The sequence below is a fragment of the Bemisia tabaci genome, chromosome 1 (genome assembly GCF_918797505.1).
Source record: "Bemisia tabaci chromosome 1, PGI_BMITA_v3".
NCBI lineage: Eukaryota > Metazoa > Arthropoda > Insecta > Hemiptera > Aleyrodidae > Bemisia > Bemisia tabaci.
In genome coordinates this window covers 12,388,280-12,403,931 of record NC_092793.1, presented here as the reverse complement: position 1 = coordinate 12,403,931, position 15,652 = coordinate 12,388,280, and the positions used below count along the sequence as shown (strand labels likewise).

The 15,652-nt window shown below is 42.2% G+C and overlaps 1 protein-coding gene across 3 annotated transcripts in view; it reads right to left on the bottom strand.

Moving 5' to 3' along the window:
• The window catches only part of Elk (Eag-like K[+] channel), a 390,053-nt gene that overhangs the window by 361,216 nt on the left and 13,185 nt on the right, over window positions 1-15,652 (bottom strand). For all 3 annotated transcript variants that reach the window (XM_072296331.1, XM_019053967.2, XM_019053973.2), the window contains exon 3: window positions 3,972-4,452. The gene's annotated coding sequence lies outside the window, so the exon portion shown is untranslated. The remainder of the gene's footprint in view (window positions 1-3,971; window positions 4,453-15,652) is intronic.

Genomic DNA, 15,652 nt, shown 5'->3' with positions numbered 1-15,652 from the left:
AAGCGTTCGTTGCGAACACCTTGCTTATCGATTCTTTTTCATGGGATTAAATGGCAGATCAATCAATAAATCGCAAAGCTAGCCACGCCGCTGAAGAGAAATGTGGTTGGAACCAAGACCTAGGTCTTTGCCTAACGTATAGGTTGACATCACTGCCTAGTTCGGTGCGCGTTGGTCTTCTCGTGTGTGAGAGATTTGAATTTTCTGTTTGTGCTGAGCTAAAAACGTGTATTTATACTTTAAAAGTTAATTTAGGAAGTTTTTGATACGTTCAAAGTATTCTACATGAAAAGTTGGCGAGGAGACATGCCCTATGTAGTGCTTCCTTTCTTATCCTGTCTGGTGAGTCATTCAAGAAGAAAATCACCAAAACTTGGAATCCCACTATCGCGCTACTTTTCTCCCCTTGCCTCTCTTCCGCCCATGTCTTCTTCTTCCTTTCCATCTTCTCTTCCTTCTTCTTTTTGAATGATTATCGTCTTTCTCGCATATCTAGAATCAGTGTTCGAAACTCACAGAATGCACCTAAAAAATCGATCATGGCGCTTAAAAAATGAAGGTTCTGCGCCATCGTGGCCCCTAAAAATTGCCCCCCCCCCCCCCACAAAAAAAATCATAGTTTTTATGTTTAATGATTTTTCGAAATTTCCCCAAGTAATAGCTAGTTCTGTTCACTAGTTCTGTAACTAAGACCTCTTGCGTCTAACCTGCCACGAAATTCACCGTGATATATAGGCAAAAAGTCAATTTGGCCCCTAAAAAATCTTCAATGGTCCCTAAAAATTGAGCTTAATGCGCTTCATGGCTCCTAAAACTCCAGGGAGAGTTTCGAACACTGTCTAGAATATACATTGCGAATAATTATCAGAGAACCGTAAAAAAAGTTTACTGAATGAGCATTCCTGCATTAGTTCATGGAGCGCGTCCTCAATTCTGAAGCAGTGGCTTGGCGTACTTTGCGATATATCGGTTGATCTGCCATTTAAACCTATGGAAAAGGATCGATGAACAGGGTGTTTCCGACGAACACCTGATAAGCGATTCCTCTTACACAGGCTCAAATGGAAAAAAATATCGATAGTCGATCATTTATGCTTCGCAACTGTATCTGAAGGAGCTTGAATTGATGATAACTTGGAGGTTACAGGAGCATAAGCTCTTATCTGTTGGAGAGCTTCGACGTTATTTTGGGTAAGTTTGAGGTTTTCAGCCCCGGACGCTGGGAACTGCGCTGAGCCCCCGTAATGCTATTTAAAGACAACAAAGCTCAGGGTTGCTTAATTAAAGCAATCATTGGCAATAATGAAATACTGAGGATATGGCGCGGCGATTTGTCAGACGAGACAACCACAAATATCTGTAGGCGGAAATATCTAGGCGGGAATGCGTAGGCGAGAATAGAGTCCCTTTATTCGAGAGAGTTAAGACAACACGGCTCATGGATGTCTCAAACGAGAATAAAGATTACACAAATAGGACGTTTTTTGTGATCTTTGATCAACCCATTCCCGAATTTTTATCTCCATTCCCTCTCTCATTCCATGTGTTCCTTGTCGTATCCCCCATGTCCCGGTCCATTACAGTTTATAATCTTTGTAATTGGTGAAACTGTAATCTTTATTCCCGTTTGTGACACTGTGAAGGCCTAAAATATAGGAAAACAATCAGAAATGGATTCGCATTGTCTTCACTCTCGGTATGAAGGGACTCTAGGCGGGAATATCTAGGCGGGAATGTGTAGGCGGGAATATCTAGGCGGGAATGTGTAGGCGGGAATATCTAGGCGGGAATGTATGGGCGGATTATTCAGCGATCAATAATTAAAGGTTTTTTATCCATGTTCTGTCTTAATCTCTCAAGCTCAGGTGACTGAAGGCGGTACTATACAATGTGCTCTCTAATGCAACAAGCAGTGAACTCCGACACAATTTGTTGATAAGGCGCGTCATTGACTCGTGCATCAACATCATTAGTTTTCAATTACAGAGATTATAGAGATGTAGGTAAGCAGCCTAAGAGAGAATTCACGATCCAACACACTGCGAGGTCAATCACGCACCTCGACGAGACCGTGTATTGTGAACGTAGTACGCCATTCGAACGAGTTTAAGTTTTTTGATCTGCTTCAAGCAAATTTTTATCAGATTCTTGAAGAATAAAGGCTACTACATGATTTAAGCCAAAAAAGGAAAAATTGGTTATAGGACATTTCGTCAACGATTTTTTGTCCGCGCACCTGTTTTTACCAGTAATTTACGTCCACGCGTTTTTTCGGCACGGGAGTTTTGGTCCACGTGCCAGTTGAGACCAAAAGTTAATTGGCCCACATGTAAATACAAACGATAATTGCTCACGACGTTTTTGGATGAAAGTATATAATGTCTTGGCAGAATGAGGGTTTGCTTGTTTTTTAGTTTTGTCTGTTTGGTCCAACGGAGAATAATATATACTTGAGAGTTTTGGTAAAAATAGGGGAGCGTCAATTCCATGAGACAAAATTCACTAAAACTCTCTACACCTATTTGGTGTAACAGGACTTAATTATCTTTCAAGATTTTCCCACCTTGTTATACCTGAACCGGATGAACCTCTATATTTGCCTCAGCTAAAGGCTCTTAGATTTATCCTGTGTACGATAAGTATCTTGATTTATTTTGCGAGGAGAGATCTGTACTTTTAAAGGATGCCTGTCATTCTTAATACGTTCAATTTCGTATAATACTGTGCAACACCTCTGTTGTGAAATAATTGCTTCAGGCGCCGCCGCACGGCGCGCGGCGGGCGGGCGGCCAGCGCATTAGCGCCTACAAACCTAAGTGGATACTTCAAGCATTGTGCAATGCGTGAAGTATCCACTTAGGTTTGTAGGCGCCAGTGAGCCTCTCGCGCTGGCAGCACACCGCTCCGCTCTGTTCGGCTTTAATATTTATACTCGCATAGTCAGCGTCTTTTAACTCATTTGAAATGTTAGCAAACTCTGCATTGATTATTCTCATTTAAATTGATAGGAAAAAAATATGTATCAATTTATCACAGGAGTGTTTATGCGGCGTTCTTTCCTAGCACGGCAGAACAGATCTTATTACTTTTCGCTAATCTGCTGCACCTAAGAGACGATTTTGCGGTCCCTTAGTTAGCGACTTATCGAGCTAGTGGTAGGTCATTCCAGGGCAAGCAAACACTCGCGAGTCCTAATGTCTTGTGGTGTTGTACCACAATAATAAGCTCCGAGGAATCGGACAACCTGGGCCCGAAGCCACTCCGGAATCCGTGGTTTCTCCGAGGGATCAATATTTGCTCTCCTCCCTCCGCGGCGGAACCCGGAACTCCTTCCGCTCTCGAGGCTTCGCTATATCGATATCGATAATCGATTATCGAAACGCCATCGATCAATCGCCCGATGACAAACCCGGTACCTACTCCGAGAGATCGGAACTGGAATCGATCGCTCTCCTCTGTTCTTGTTGCGATAATATTTGGTGTTGTCAATTTAATTGCCCCCGCCCTACAATCAACGAGATTTCCCCGTGAACCCCTTGTTCTCCACCCCCCCCCCCCCGGTCCGCCGTTCCACGCATCCCTTTCAATCACTGTGGGCGGGGATGATGGATTTTGGCAGGGCATCAACAAACCAGTGCTGCCATTTTATTTTACCGAAGATTCCGGGGATCCTAGAATCCAATTCAAGAATCCCGGGAAAAATCCGATTTTTTTCAAAATTTCCGGGAAAAATTCCGCAATACGCCCGGATTCAGTTCTGGAGATCGTCAAATTTGATGAGAAAAATGATCAAATTTGATTAAATCATCTGTCGAACTGACAGAAAACCCGGAAATTTCGAGAAAATTTCGAAATTAGCCATTAGTTCTAAGATATCCCGGGAATTTTGAAGATTCCGAGTAAAATTCCGAGAATATTTCAAAAGTTCTGGAATGCGGAATATATTCCGGGAAATGGCATTACGTGCTTACCTTAGAAATGAATACGGTGGAGGAGGAGGATGCCGAAGAAGCGAAGTTTGCGCATCATCCCGGTTAGCGGAAGACTCTGTTGAGGACCCGATACTCTGCCCGAAAAAGCGCGGCGCGCACTGCACACTGCTTGGAGGACCCGCGGCACGAGCTCCGTCGAAAGGAGCAAAGCGAGACGTCTCGAGGGTCTGAGGAGTTGCACTTCCTGTCCCGTTCAGACACCCCGCGCCAACCCCCAACACTTCACTCCCGACTCCATACTCGCAGCGCGCACTTCATAACTCGGCAATTATTGTCCTCGGCTGGAGCATGGCGCGCATGTGAGGAGCTTCCCCGAAAGCGGGCGGGATGACACCGGAATCGACGCTCAAGCAACTTCTCCCTTAATTGTTCCCGGATTTCCTCGCGGGTTCCGAAGCCTCAGGATACGGTGCGGGCGCCCAGGATCTCAGACGGTTCCGTGCGTCACGGCATCGGGAATCTGCAACAGATAATTAAGCATGACGGATTATTATTGAGTAATACTGTTTTCGGGGTGTTTTGTGCTCAACGAAGGAGATTCAGGAGGCGGCTGCGACGCACAGTGGATAGAGTCAATAGGTGAGTTCGGACAAAATTTGGAAACTTTAAAAGCTTATAACTCCGTTTACACAAAACTTTGAGGTTCTAAAAGTGGCTCCGTTTGTTTCCTCGTGAAATTTTTTTCTATATGCACACATTAAACATGCACATACATGAATATTAAACATCAAAATTTGCAGTTTTAGTCAAAAATTGCGTGTCCGACCTCTGACTGACTCGATCCACTGTGCGACAAGGAGCTCGTCACGAAAGTTGCATTTTGAGCAAAAGCCTTTGAAAGTTACTTTTGTTTTTCCATCGTATGAGCAGGGCTCTTGCAAATGTCGCAGGGATTTGCGTTTTAAGCACTAATTCCGATATGAAATTTTGCGATTATGTAAATGCGAGAAACACGATGTTACCACTGGTTTTCTCTGAAATCAACTCCGAAGCTCAAAAAAAGCTCCCAAAGTTGAGGCCGTAATGGAGGGGATATCCCACGGTACCCTCACTGTTAAAAAAAATTAGCTCAGAGCACGACCTATATAAGGAAGTCGCTCGGAAGTCACTCATCGCTCAGGGCCAATTTCCACGGAGTTGAAAATCTCCGACGTAAGTACGGAAATGCTGAGCTAAAGTAACTCAGGCATAAGGACGGGCTGCGTCGCTGGCGACTGCCCTCCCCTTACCCCTGGCATCCGTCTCATACCCCGATCCGTTCCCCCTCTCCTCCCCTCCCTCTCCTCCCCTCCCTCTCCTCCCCTCCCTCTCCTCCCCTCCCTCTCCTCCCTCCTTCTCCTCCCTCCCTCTCCTCCCTCCCTCTTCTGCCTTTCCCTTCCACCTGTAACTGCAATGTATGTTCTTTTTTTTTTTGAAAAGATGTGAAGTTGTACTGCAAATCAAATCATGTTTGAGGAACTTTCGGGCCAATATCCCACAAATTCGGAGCCAAAGTGTTTTTTGAGTTGCAAACACGCTACGGAAAATCAATATTTGTCATAGCTGAACAGCTGTCTCCAGTAATTTCGAAAACGCTTTTAGACAAAGAAAAGTTTTGTAGATATTAAGTATTTTGTGAACATAAATTCAGTGTAAGCTTAAAAAACAAATATACACGATAACAGAATTCTAACTTTACTGGACGCCACGCCATACCCGTATAATCAGGCTTTGATGCCCAAAAGTATCATACGAGCTAAAAAGAATAAATGACAATTTCGTAGAATTATACTGCAAAATTTTATTCAATACACCTGAGGTTTTTCGGCATACAGTGCCATCTCCAGACGCATAACGAACCTTCACCAAGGAAACTACAGATACTTGACAAGGAAGTACAACTAAAAGCAAATAATACATTAATGGGAGCAACATGATGGTTTTAAATAGGGAATAATCTAAATAAACTACCATGCACATGCAAATCAACAAGCGATAAGGAATGAAGCGATAAAAGAGAAAGAGATACAATTTTGCAGTATAATGGTACGAAATATGTATTTTTCCTCTTAAACCTAGTTTCATAAAACTGCTGCCCTTACCGGCGTTTTCAAAATTCCTGGAGGTAGGCTATTCTACTAGGACGAATTTTTATTTTCCGTCGTGTTAGGAACTCAGCGAACACTTTGGTATGGGATCCATGGGGTATTATCCTGGAAAGCCTTCAAACAATATTTAATTTGCTGTACACCTTCACGAGTCGCAACTAATCACTGTTCACGCAAAAGCCACTGGCTGGAGACTGACGCCGTCGCAGTCGTGAATTCCAGAATGAGATTGTAACGGCCAATGCGCGTTGATGATGCGCAGAAAATTATAGCTCTGTTTCTTCTTAAGTATCAAAAATCTGAGTGGAAAGTATCTGTCCCGAGCATATAGCTGTCTTTCCTGGAGCTATCCTGCCTGGAGCATCGAGTGACAAAATTTTGCGGTGAGTTAGATAGCTCGCTCTGGCATGGGAAGCTCCTTGTAGCATGCTACAAGGAGCTTCCCATGCCAGAGCGAGCTATCTAACTCACCGCAAAATTTTGTCACTCGATGCTCCAGGCAGGATAGCTCCACAATATTTCACTCAGGCCACTCAGGCCAGAATAATTTTTAACAGTGTTAGTTCACCCATATATCAAGACAAACACTCTATGCGAAAATAGGGATCAAATACATTAACAGGGTGGCCTCTTTATTCAGGACTGTGTTAGGCGCAAGGCGTGAAGTATTCATGCACTCTTGTAGGCGCTAATATGCGCTCGGCGCCGGCCGGCGACCGCACTGTGTTTGGCGCGATGCGTAAAGTATTCCTACCGTCTTGTAGGCGACAATATGCCTCTTGCGCCGACCACCGGCAGATAGTATTGGACGCAGTTCCCTGTAGAGCATTGCTAATTCCTTTATTTCAACAAAAGAAACTATCATTTTCATACGGAAAAGTATATGAGGAACCAAAATCTCTAAATTCTACCAATCTCTTTCAGAAAGAATTACGCTTGTGATACTATCCCCCGAGATAGAGGTTTCAGGGTGTATGATGAATCTGGGCCAAAGGAAGACAAGTGCATGAAAGGTAAACGGATGATGCAGAAACGAGATGCTCTTGGAGAATTTTGAAGGAGGGGGGGGGGTTGTAAAATCCAATGCGTGAGGGTGCGAGGATACAGAGCAGGTAGCGAGGGTGTGCCAGCGCTCCAAGTCGATCAGCGCTCGGCGGATTATCTTGATGTTTGCCCTACGCATCGTCTAGATCTGTGCACAAGTCAATATTTGTGGACAGGGGAGCGGAGGGGTGGAGTTATTATGTTTCTTTCCTCTCAACCGACCCCCGTATTTACACTGCCTTGGGTCCCCGACTCCTCCACCCTTATTTTCGGGGCGCGCATCCCCGTAGTTCCGCCGCTCAGGCGAGCCCAATTCCTCACACCTGGATAGAACTCACTACACAAATGGACGTATTTCTGCCGACGGAACTATGTGCAGTAGGACATGAGCCGTGAAACTCATAAGAATGCATGCATAATAGGGCTCACGTCATAATGCACATAGTTCCGTTTGGTAGAAATACGTCCAAATGTGAACATCCACTGGGGAACGGACTGGAAGATCTTAACTGCACCGATATTTCCTGTATATTTCCTGCATATGTGCTAACTCGTCTAGTGGGGTAGTTGTGCTAGCTAGAGGAACGTGTTTAGCTTAAAATAATAAGATCCGTCCAAACAGCAACTCTCGACGTTCAATATTAACCGAAATATCGCGCTTTGAAAAATTAAGTTAATGACGTCATCCACCGCGGTAGGGACACCCTTGGTTTCTTCCACCTTGCTTTCATTAGTGAGTGAAACACACAATTGCACAGGTTGAAACATACTTTTGAAATTTTACAGCCTATATTAAGTTTTTACGCAGCTCAGCTGATTTGGCCTGAGTTCAACAGAGCGAACCGAGTTGCATATGGACGTATTTCTGCCAAACGCAACTATGTGCATGAAGACACGAGCCGGTGATAGGTCAAAATGTCCAAAAAAAAATGTCCAACAAGCAAGAATGTCCAGAGTTGAGAATGTCCATATTGTAAAAATGTCCAAGTATCTTAAATGTCCAATACTGGTTTCTTGGCCAAAGACAAAAATGCCCAAAAGTCCATTCCCTTTGCAAAAAAATTAGAAGGTGGCGACATTGTCGGCTTGAATACTAAATAAATTCGAATCCATGGAGACGACGGGGAAGATTTGAGAATCTTTTTTTCTTGAACTAACCTCAGTTGTGAAACCTTTTGGCTTTTGTAAAATTTTCGTTTGTTAAAAAATGCGGTAAAACCAATTACAGGGGCAAAATTTTACAATTTGTGATTTCATGGCACTACCATTTGTCCCTCTAGATGAAATTCTCACCGTTTTCAATGAGCTAAAGGATGATGCCCTGACGAAGTGGAAGATTTCGTACAGTACCTTGAAAGAACCTATGTGAAGGGTAGACCTGCAAGGGGGCGGCGTCCCGCAGTTCCCCCAAGATTCCCTCCCAAAACGTGGCGTGTTTACGACTTGGTATTAAACCAACTACACCGGACTAACAACGTCGTCGAGTTGTACCACTCCAAGTATCAGAAAATGGTGAAATCCCATCATCTTAATATTTGGAAATTTATAGAATATATGCAGAAAGATCAAAGGGATACAGAACAGCTCTGCCAACAGCTCGACTTGGGTCATACGCGGATCAAACAACAAATTTCAAAGAAGTCGAAAAGAAATCAGGAGAGAATCCTACAGCGCGTCCAACGCTATCAAGAATTCAAAGATGAAGATGACATTCCACGGTACCTAAGGGGCATTGCCTATTACATTCGAGTTTCCAACGAGCCCGAAGACGAGAATAATGAGGAAAGTGATCAAGAATGAAGAATATCTAGAAACAAAAATATATGGACTTTTGGGCATTTTTGTGTTTGGCCAAAGAACCAGTATTGGACATTTCAGATACTTGGACATTTGTAAAATAGGGACATTCTCAACTCTGGACATTCTTGCTTGTTGGACATTTTTTTTTGGACATTTTGACCTATCACCCACGAGCCCTGTAATAGACACAACGTGTAACTCTGATGAAAGCGAGGTTGAACCTGTGGAATCGAACACCTTGACGATCGATTCTTTACCGTAGCTTCAAACGGGGAAATCTCGATTAATCGATCATTCACGTCTCGTCTGTGGTGCATTATCGCATCACTGTCTGAGGAAACGCGATACCGTTCCAGAATCTAAAATCCTTGGCGGCTGGATTCACTGTGCGCACTTTGACACCATTCTGTAACCGAATTGAAAACGCGGTAAAAGAACGCTCGCTTCAAAACACTGCTTGTTATTTTTATCACTACGTTGTTTAATTCAATTTCATCCCCGTCGTACATTGCAGGCACGCTGAAAACAAATGGGCTTTTCAAAAATTAGGGGATCCGGACAAAAAAATGGCCCCAGTTCACAAGAAACGCACCGATTCGCATCTCTGAACCGAGACAAAGAGTTCTGAAGTTTTACTCATCCGTAAGACGGAATGTTGAAGATAAAATTTAACGACTATTTTCACGTTTGACATATTTTTTTACAACTTTGAACTTTTGGCAGGAGAAAGTTTAAGACTATTCGGATTCAATACCAATCTCAACTTATTTTTTCTAATATGGACGTATATCTGCCAAACGGAACTGTGTGCATTATGGCGTGAGCCCTGTTACGCATATTCTTGTGGGTCTCAGGGCTCATGTCTTAATGCACATAGTTCCGTTTGGCAGAAATACGTCCATATGCAACTTGGTTCGCTCTGTTAAACTCAGGCTAAATCAGCTGAAGTGTTTGAAGAAGTATGAATACTACGAAAACTTGATATGGGCTATTTAATTTTAAAAGTATGTTTCAACTTCCTTGAAATGAATTCACTTAACCATCCACCCGCATGTCTCACGTGGCACAGCTTGCAATAAATTGGAATAATACTGTAAAATTAATGTTATTGCATTGGAGTGTTGTATGTTGCCTACCCGCTGATTGAAGGGGAACCGCTTATTGAATTTTACTTCAACATAATTGAAGTAAGTTGATATTTTTCTTTGCATCGCTGATTCTTTTCTCTTCCAATGCAAGATTCTCATTTTATTTTGATTGCTTAAAATCGGCTTTAGACCAAGTTATGAAAAAATATTGTATTTTCATGGTAAAAAAAATGAGGGACAAAAGGTTGCAATTTTATTTTAATGTTCTCATTGCTCTGAGCTACTAGGGACACGAGAAAATTGACCTCGAAGTACAAAGGCTAATTTATTGAGGAAACAGTTTTTGTCAAGTTGGAAAGAAAACGAATAAAAATGCCTGTTTTCGACAGGAAATACACTCCAGTAAACCCATAAAACAACAATCCGTTAGTCTGAAATGATCATGAACAGTCACGAAACAGGTGCCGCCTCTACCCTTTTCTGGTTTTAAAGAGGTTTAAGAAGCGAGCTTAATACCTTTATCCAAAATTAATTTTATCATTTAAATAATTCAATTAAATCGTTTTAAGTTTATACTTAAACGAATTTAATTTTCTCTCAAAGCCGGAACCGCTTCTTGTCATTTCAAGTCTCCAGGGCCTGGTTAAGTGTTTACCAAAATTGGTAGGAATTTTTGTGTCAATTCTGGATAAACTTGGAGTGTTACACTAAAATTATCCTTCGCGTTTTAACCCTATTCTATTTTCTTCATGCATACAAATTTTGCAGAAAACATGCTCCCCAAAATAATACGACTTTGATAAAAAATTGAAAGCGTGTTCTAGAAAGACAGCAGTTTACGTGCTGAGGAGAATCGTCCGCAAATTCTATAAGTTTTCGTGGTTAATTAACTATCACTAAAGATGAAAATCTCTAGCCTTCAATTCTTTGAATTCTTGCGTATCAAAAGCGCGGCAAAAAAATATATCTTGCATGCGCGTGCACGAATTCTGAGTCTTTTAATCAGGCATTCTTCGAAAACGGATTTAAAAATAGCACCCCTATTATTCCCTTCGAGCAATGATATTCCGTCGCACGTCCGCGCGTGCTGGCACGTTTTGTTAATATTTGTAAATGTATGAGTTTACGTTAACCCATTTTTGGGCGTGGTTTTGTAGGCTAAGCGAATTTGATTGGTAAATGACGCCGGTCAGAGACAGCGATAACAATTCGCTGGAAAATCGCCAATTTTCAAGACGGGAATCAGGGAAGAATGGATGAGTCAGGGGATGAAAATTGGCACCACAGGCCGAGGGTGAGGTATGGTCTACAGCCTGCCAAGGAGTCGTAACTCCTGCCCCGCATGCATGGAGTTAGACTGATGAGAGTTGGCGAAACTCGAATTGTCACCCGGCAAGGACGGAACTAATGGAAGACGGCCAGGTTGAAGGATAATATTTGAGCAATCTATTTAGTTGATGAAACTAGAGTGCGCTCATGGTCGCCTGCCCAATTCCACTCAAATTCACGCATTCGGCCACTGTCATGCAGCAACGCTGCCGTGCTAAAGAAAAACGCTGTATGAGCCTTCAGACGTTGCCAAGTTTCCTCTGATAAAAACCAAATTTACTGAAAAAATTCTGAAAATAATTTCCCAAAATTTTCAGACAATTTTGTACGCAATTAAATCTAAAATATCTGAAAATTTCAAGGGAAAATATGCATGAATTTTGTCAAAAATTCATGTTTTATGAAGGGAAATTTGGCAACTCTCGAAGGTTTGTACGGCGTTTTTCCTTAGCACGGCAGAACGGTGCGGCGATGTCGCGTGATGAAGCATACGGCTTTGCACCCTGAAAGCGAGTTTCTGTCACTAATGGACCGCGTTTACCAGAAAGGAACCAAGCCACATCAGTTATTGCCAAATTTGACTAAACAATTTTAATATTTATAAGAGAACATTTGTGCGGATATGGATTTCTTTGAAAATTTTCAAAAATTTGCTTTTTATTATGCAGAAAATTCACTGAAATCCGCACAAAAATCCGCACAACCGTTTTCGTGTAAACAATTAAACTGTCTGATTAAATTTGGCGATGGCTGATGTAGCTTGGTTCCTTTCTACTTAACGCGGTTTAGTTTAGTTTTCATCCTTTGTTTCAACTCGGTTTTATTTGGACCGCGGTAAGTAGAAAGGAACCAAGCTACATCAGATATAGCCAAACAAAATCAGACAATTTAATTTGTTACATGAAAACGTTTGTACAGATTCCTTTGAAAAGTTCCAAAAATTTGCTTCGTACTATGCAAAAAATTCACTGAAATTTGCACAAAAACCCGCACAACCGTTTTCGTGTAAAAAATTAAACTGTCTAATTTTTGGCAATAGCTGATGTAGCTTGGTTCCTTTCTGCTTAACGCGGTCCAAATAAAACCGAGTTGAAACAAGGGATGAAAACTAAACTAGACAGTGGCACGCCGCACCGCCGTTTTGATATCTCAGGGGATCCTACATGTTAGAGGTTCGGTTTGAAAGGGCAGAACGCTCAAATTTTTTCATCGCGTCCTAGGGATTACAAATTTAGTTTCCAAGAAGCGAGTAGCTGCTACGGAACAACGCGCTGAATTGACTCACCACGTGGATACTTTGAAAAAACAATACAAACTTCGGAGGAGCCGGTTTTTTCTCTCCTTTTGCTGCTGTCACGTGTGAAGACTTTACGCTTTATTTAGACGGACGAAGACCCTAGGGATGAGCTTGAGGGGAATCATTGCTTTTTCTGGGGCTTTTGCTATAAACTTGGAATGCTTTTTCCAATTTGGCTCCAAAAACTTGGAGTGAGCTAAATAATTTAGTTCCATGTACCGCCCCAATAAATGGCTAATTATAAGTTTCATATCGGTTAGTAACATTTATACCTATATTATATTTAAAAAATGATTCTAAACGACCTCAGAAGTCAAAATTCATTATTAAAATAGTTTTTAAGCAAAAATTAACATCCGAGACCGAAAGGGTTTATGACTTCAGTTCATTCTTTCAATCAAAATAATCCTTAAGGAGTATCAGTATCTCTCCCTGGGAGCAATAGCTTCCTAAACGTTGAAACGCTAAATTGCAAAAAAATATATTTATCAAAATGTATGCCACTTTCTTTTTCTCTTAAAAAAGAAGTATTCTTCCAACTTCTGGGGGGCTGCACCTCTGAAGTAGAACAGTTTCTTGAAAAATGTTACACCGTATAAAAGTTATTTTGACCAAAAATCGAGTGCCAAGATCTCAGAGTTTAATTATGGGTCATCGTGTAAGTGCACAGCCGGCACAGCAAATTCCGAGCGAGTATCACAGGAAATCCCTGGAGTCTCCCGAAGCTCTCAAATTCAAATTTAAACTGAATAATAAAAAAGCTCTCCTTCTAAAGGAGGTCTTCAAAACTCGTTGCTTCAGAACAGCTGCCCCGAAACTTTTAAATTAAAAGATACCTCGGCTTTATCTCTAACGGGAATCGAAGTGGGCCTCTTCCACGACTCGGTGGAGTTTTATTTCCGCTTTGTCTCTCTCTAAATGAAATGGTTCGCCAGCCGAAACGGCCCATCAACCATGGAATCACCTTTGTCTTTCGGCGGCTGTGGATCGCGGCTCCGGCGCGTTCCGCGGTAATTCAATTAGAGATGGATATCGTAGGGAGCGAATGGCTGATGAGAAACTACCCGGCTTCAGCTTTGGACGCCACCGTCCGGGCTAAGTGTGGGTGTTTCCGGGGCGAAGAATTACCTAGAGGTGGAGAGAATCTTAATCGCCTTCGACTAAAGTAGATACCACGCCAACGCATGATAGGACGGAGAAGGCTAAGCTGCCATACTCAGGAAAAACGCCGTATGAACCTTCAGGCGTTGCCAAATTTCCTTTCGTAAAACACGAATTTCCTGTTAAATTTATGAATTTTTTATTTTCGAATTTTCAGATAATTCTGTACGCAATTTCACCGAAAGTTCCTGAAAATTTCAAAGGAAAATATTCATAACTTTCTTCAAATATTATTATTTTATCGAAGGTAATGTGGCAACTCTCAAATTTCCATACGGCTTCCTTAGCACGGCGATGCGCTTGAGCACACGACTCTGGGTGAATGATGCCACACGGTAGCGTGGGATATTCCCATCATTACGGCCTCAGCTTTGAGAGCTTTTTTGAGCTTTAGAGTTGACTTCGGAGGAAATCAGTGGCACCATCGTGTTACTAGTGAAATTTACTTAGAAATCAGTGCTTAAATCGCAAATTCCTAAAAAATGCAAGGCCTCCATTTTCACCTCGCGGTCCGATGATTGAATCTATGTCGATTCGTAATTAAATGCCGGCACTTGATGAACGATTTAGATAAGGCTAGAATCGCTTCATACTGAGAGTTAAGACAACGTGAATCTAATCCTGATTGCCCTGGTAAAAATTGGCAGTAGAACGTGTGTTCCAAAATAATATAGACCTAAAGCCGGCTGTAAGATTTTCAATTTGTAGCCGGCTGTACGATTTCTTATAGCCTTTTATAGCCCATGGAGATTAAGCAACAGCCAGGCGATAAAGTGTATGCTAAACGTTACTAATTACGGATGCTAGGACTTAGTTAGTTTTGGGACTACCGCTCTCTTTTTGTGCCGTAGTATCGTGATTTATTTTGCGAGGAAAGCTCCGTACTTTTGAAGGATGCCTGTCATTCTTCATATGTTTGAGCGCCTTCAATTTCTTATGATACTGTGCAATACCTCTGGTGTGAAATAGTTGCTTCAGACGCTGTGGCACGCTGCGGGCTGCAAACGCGCATTGGCGCCTACAAACCTAACAGGGATACTTCACGCATTGCGCAATGCGTGAAGTATCCCTGTTAGGTTTGTAGGCGCCAGTGCGTCGGCGCGCAATGCGTGAAGTATCCCTGTTAGGTTTGTAGGCGTCAGTGCGTCGCCGCGCAATGCGTGAAGTATCCCTGTTAGGTTTGTAGGCACCAATGCGTCGCCGCTCCGCTTTGTGTTAGGCTCTAATATTTAATCTCGCGGAGTCAGTGTTTTTCAACTCATGATTTTGAAATGTTTGCACACTCTGTATGGACCATCTCATTTTAATTGATGAAAAAAAAATATGTTTTAAAGGAAAATATAATGTGTGTTTTGTAAATATTAAGGTAGTTCCGTATCAAACTTAATGATTGCCAAAGCACACAAAGTTCTACACAATTTCTTATGGCCTTTTATAGCCAATGCGATAAAGTGTAAAGCCGGGCGATAGGAACTATAGCCCGATTGTATACTTTTTTACAGCTTCGTATAGCCCGGCTCTATGAGTTGCCCCGTTTTCTACAGCCAGCTATATGCTTTTCAATAGCCTTTCTTCAGTCGGCTATAAGAACTCCTATGGTATTTTGAAACGCAGCTCGTATCGCCAATTTTTACCAGGGTGGTTCCCGTATTTTAGGCCTCCCTAGTGTCACAAACGGGAATAAAGATTACATTTTCACCAATTGCAAAGATTATGATATGGAATGGACCGGGAAATTACGAGTCCGGCAAAGAACAAGCGGAATAAGAGAAGGCACGGAGGAAGGGATTTGAGAATGGGCCGATCAAAGATTACGAAAAACTTTCAATTTGTGTAATCTTTATTTCCGTTTGT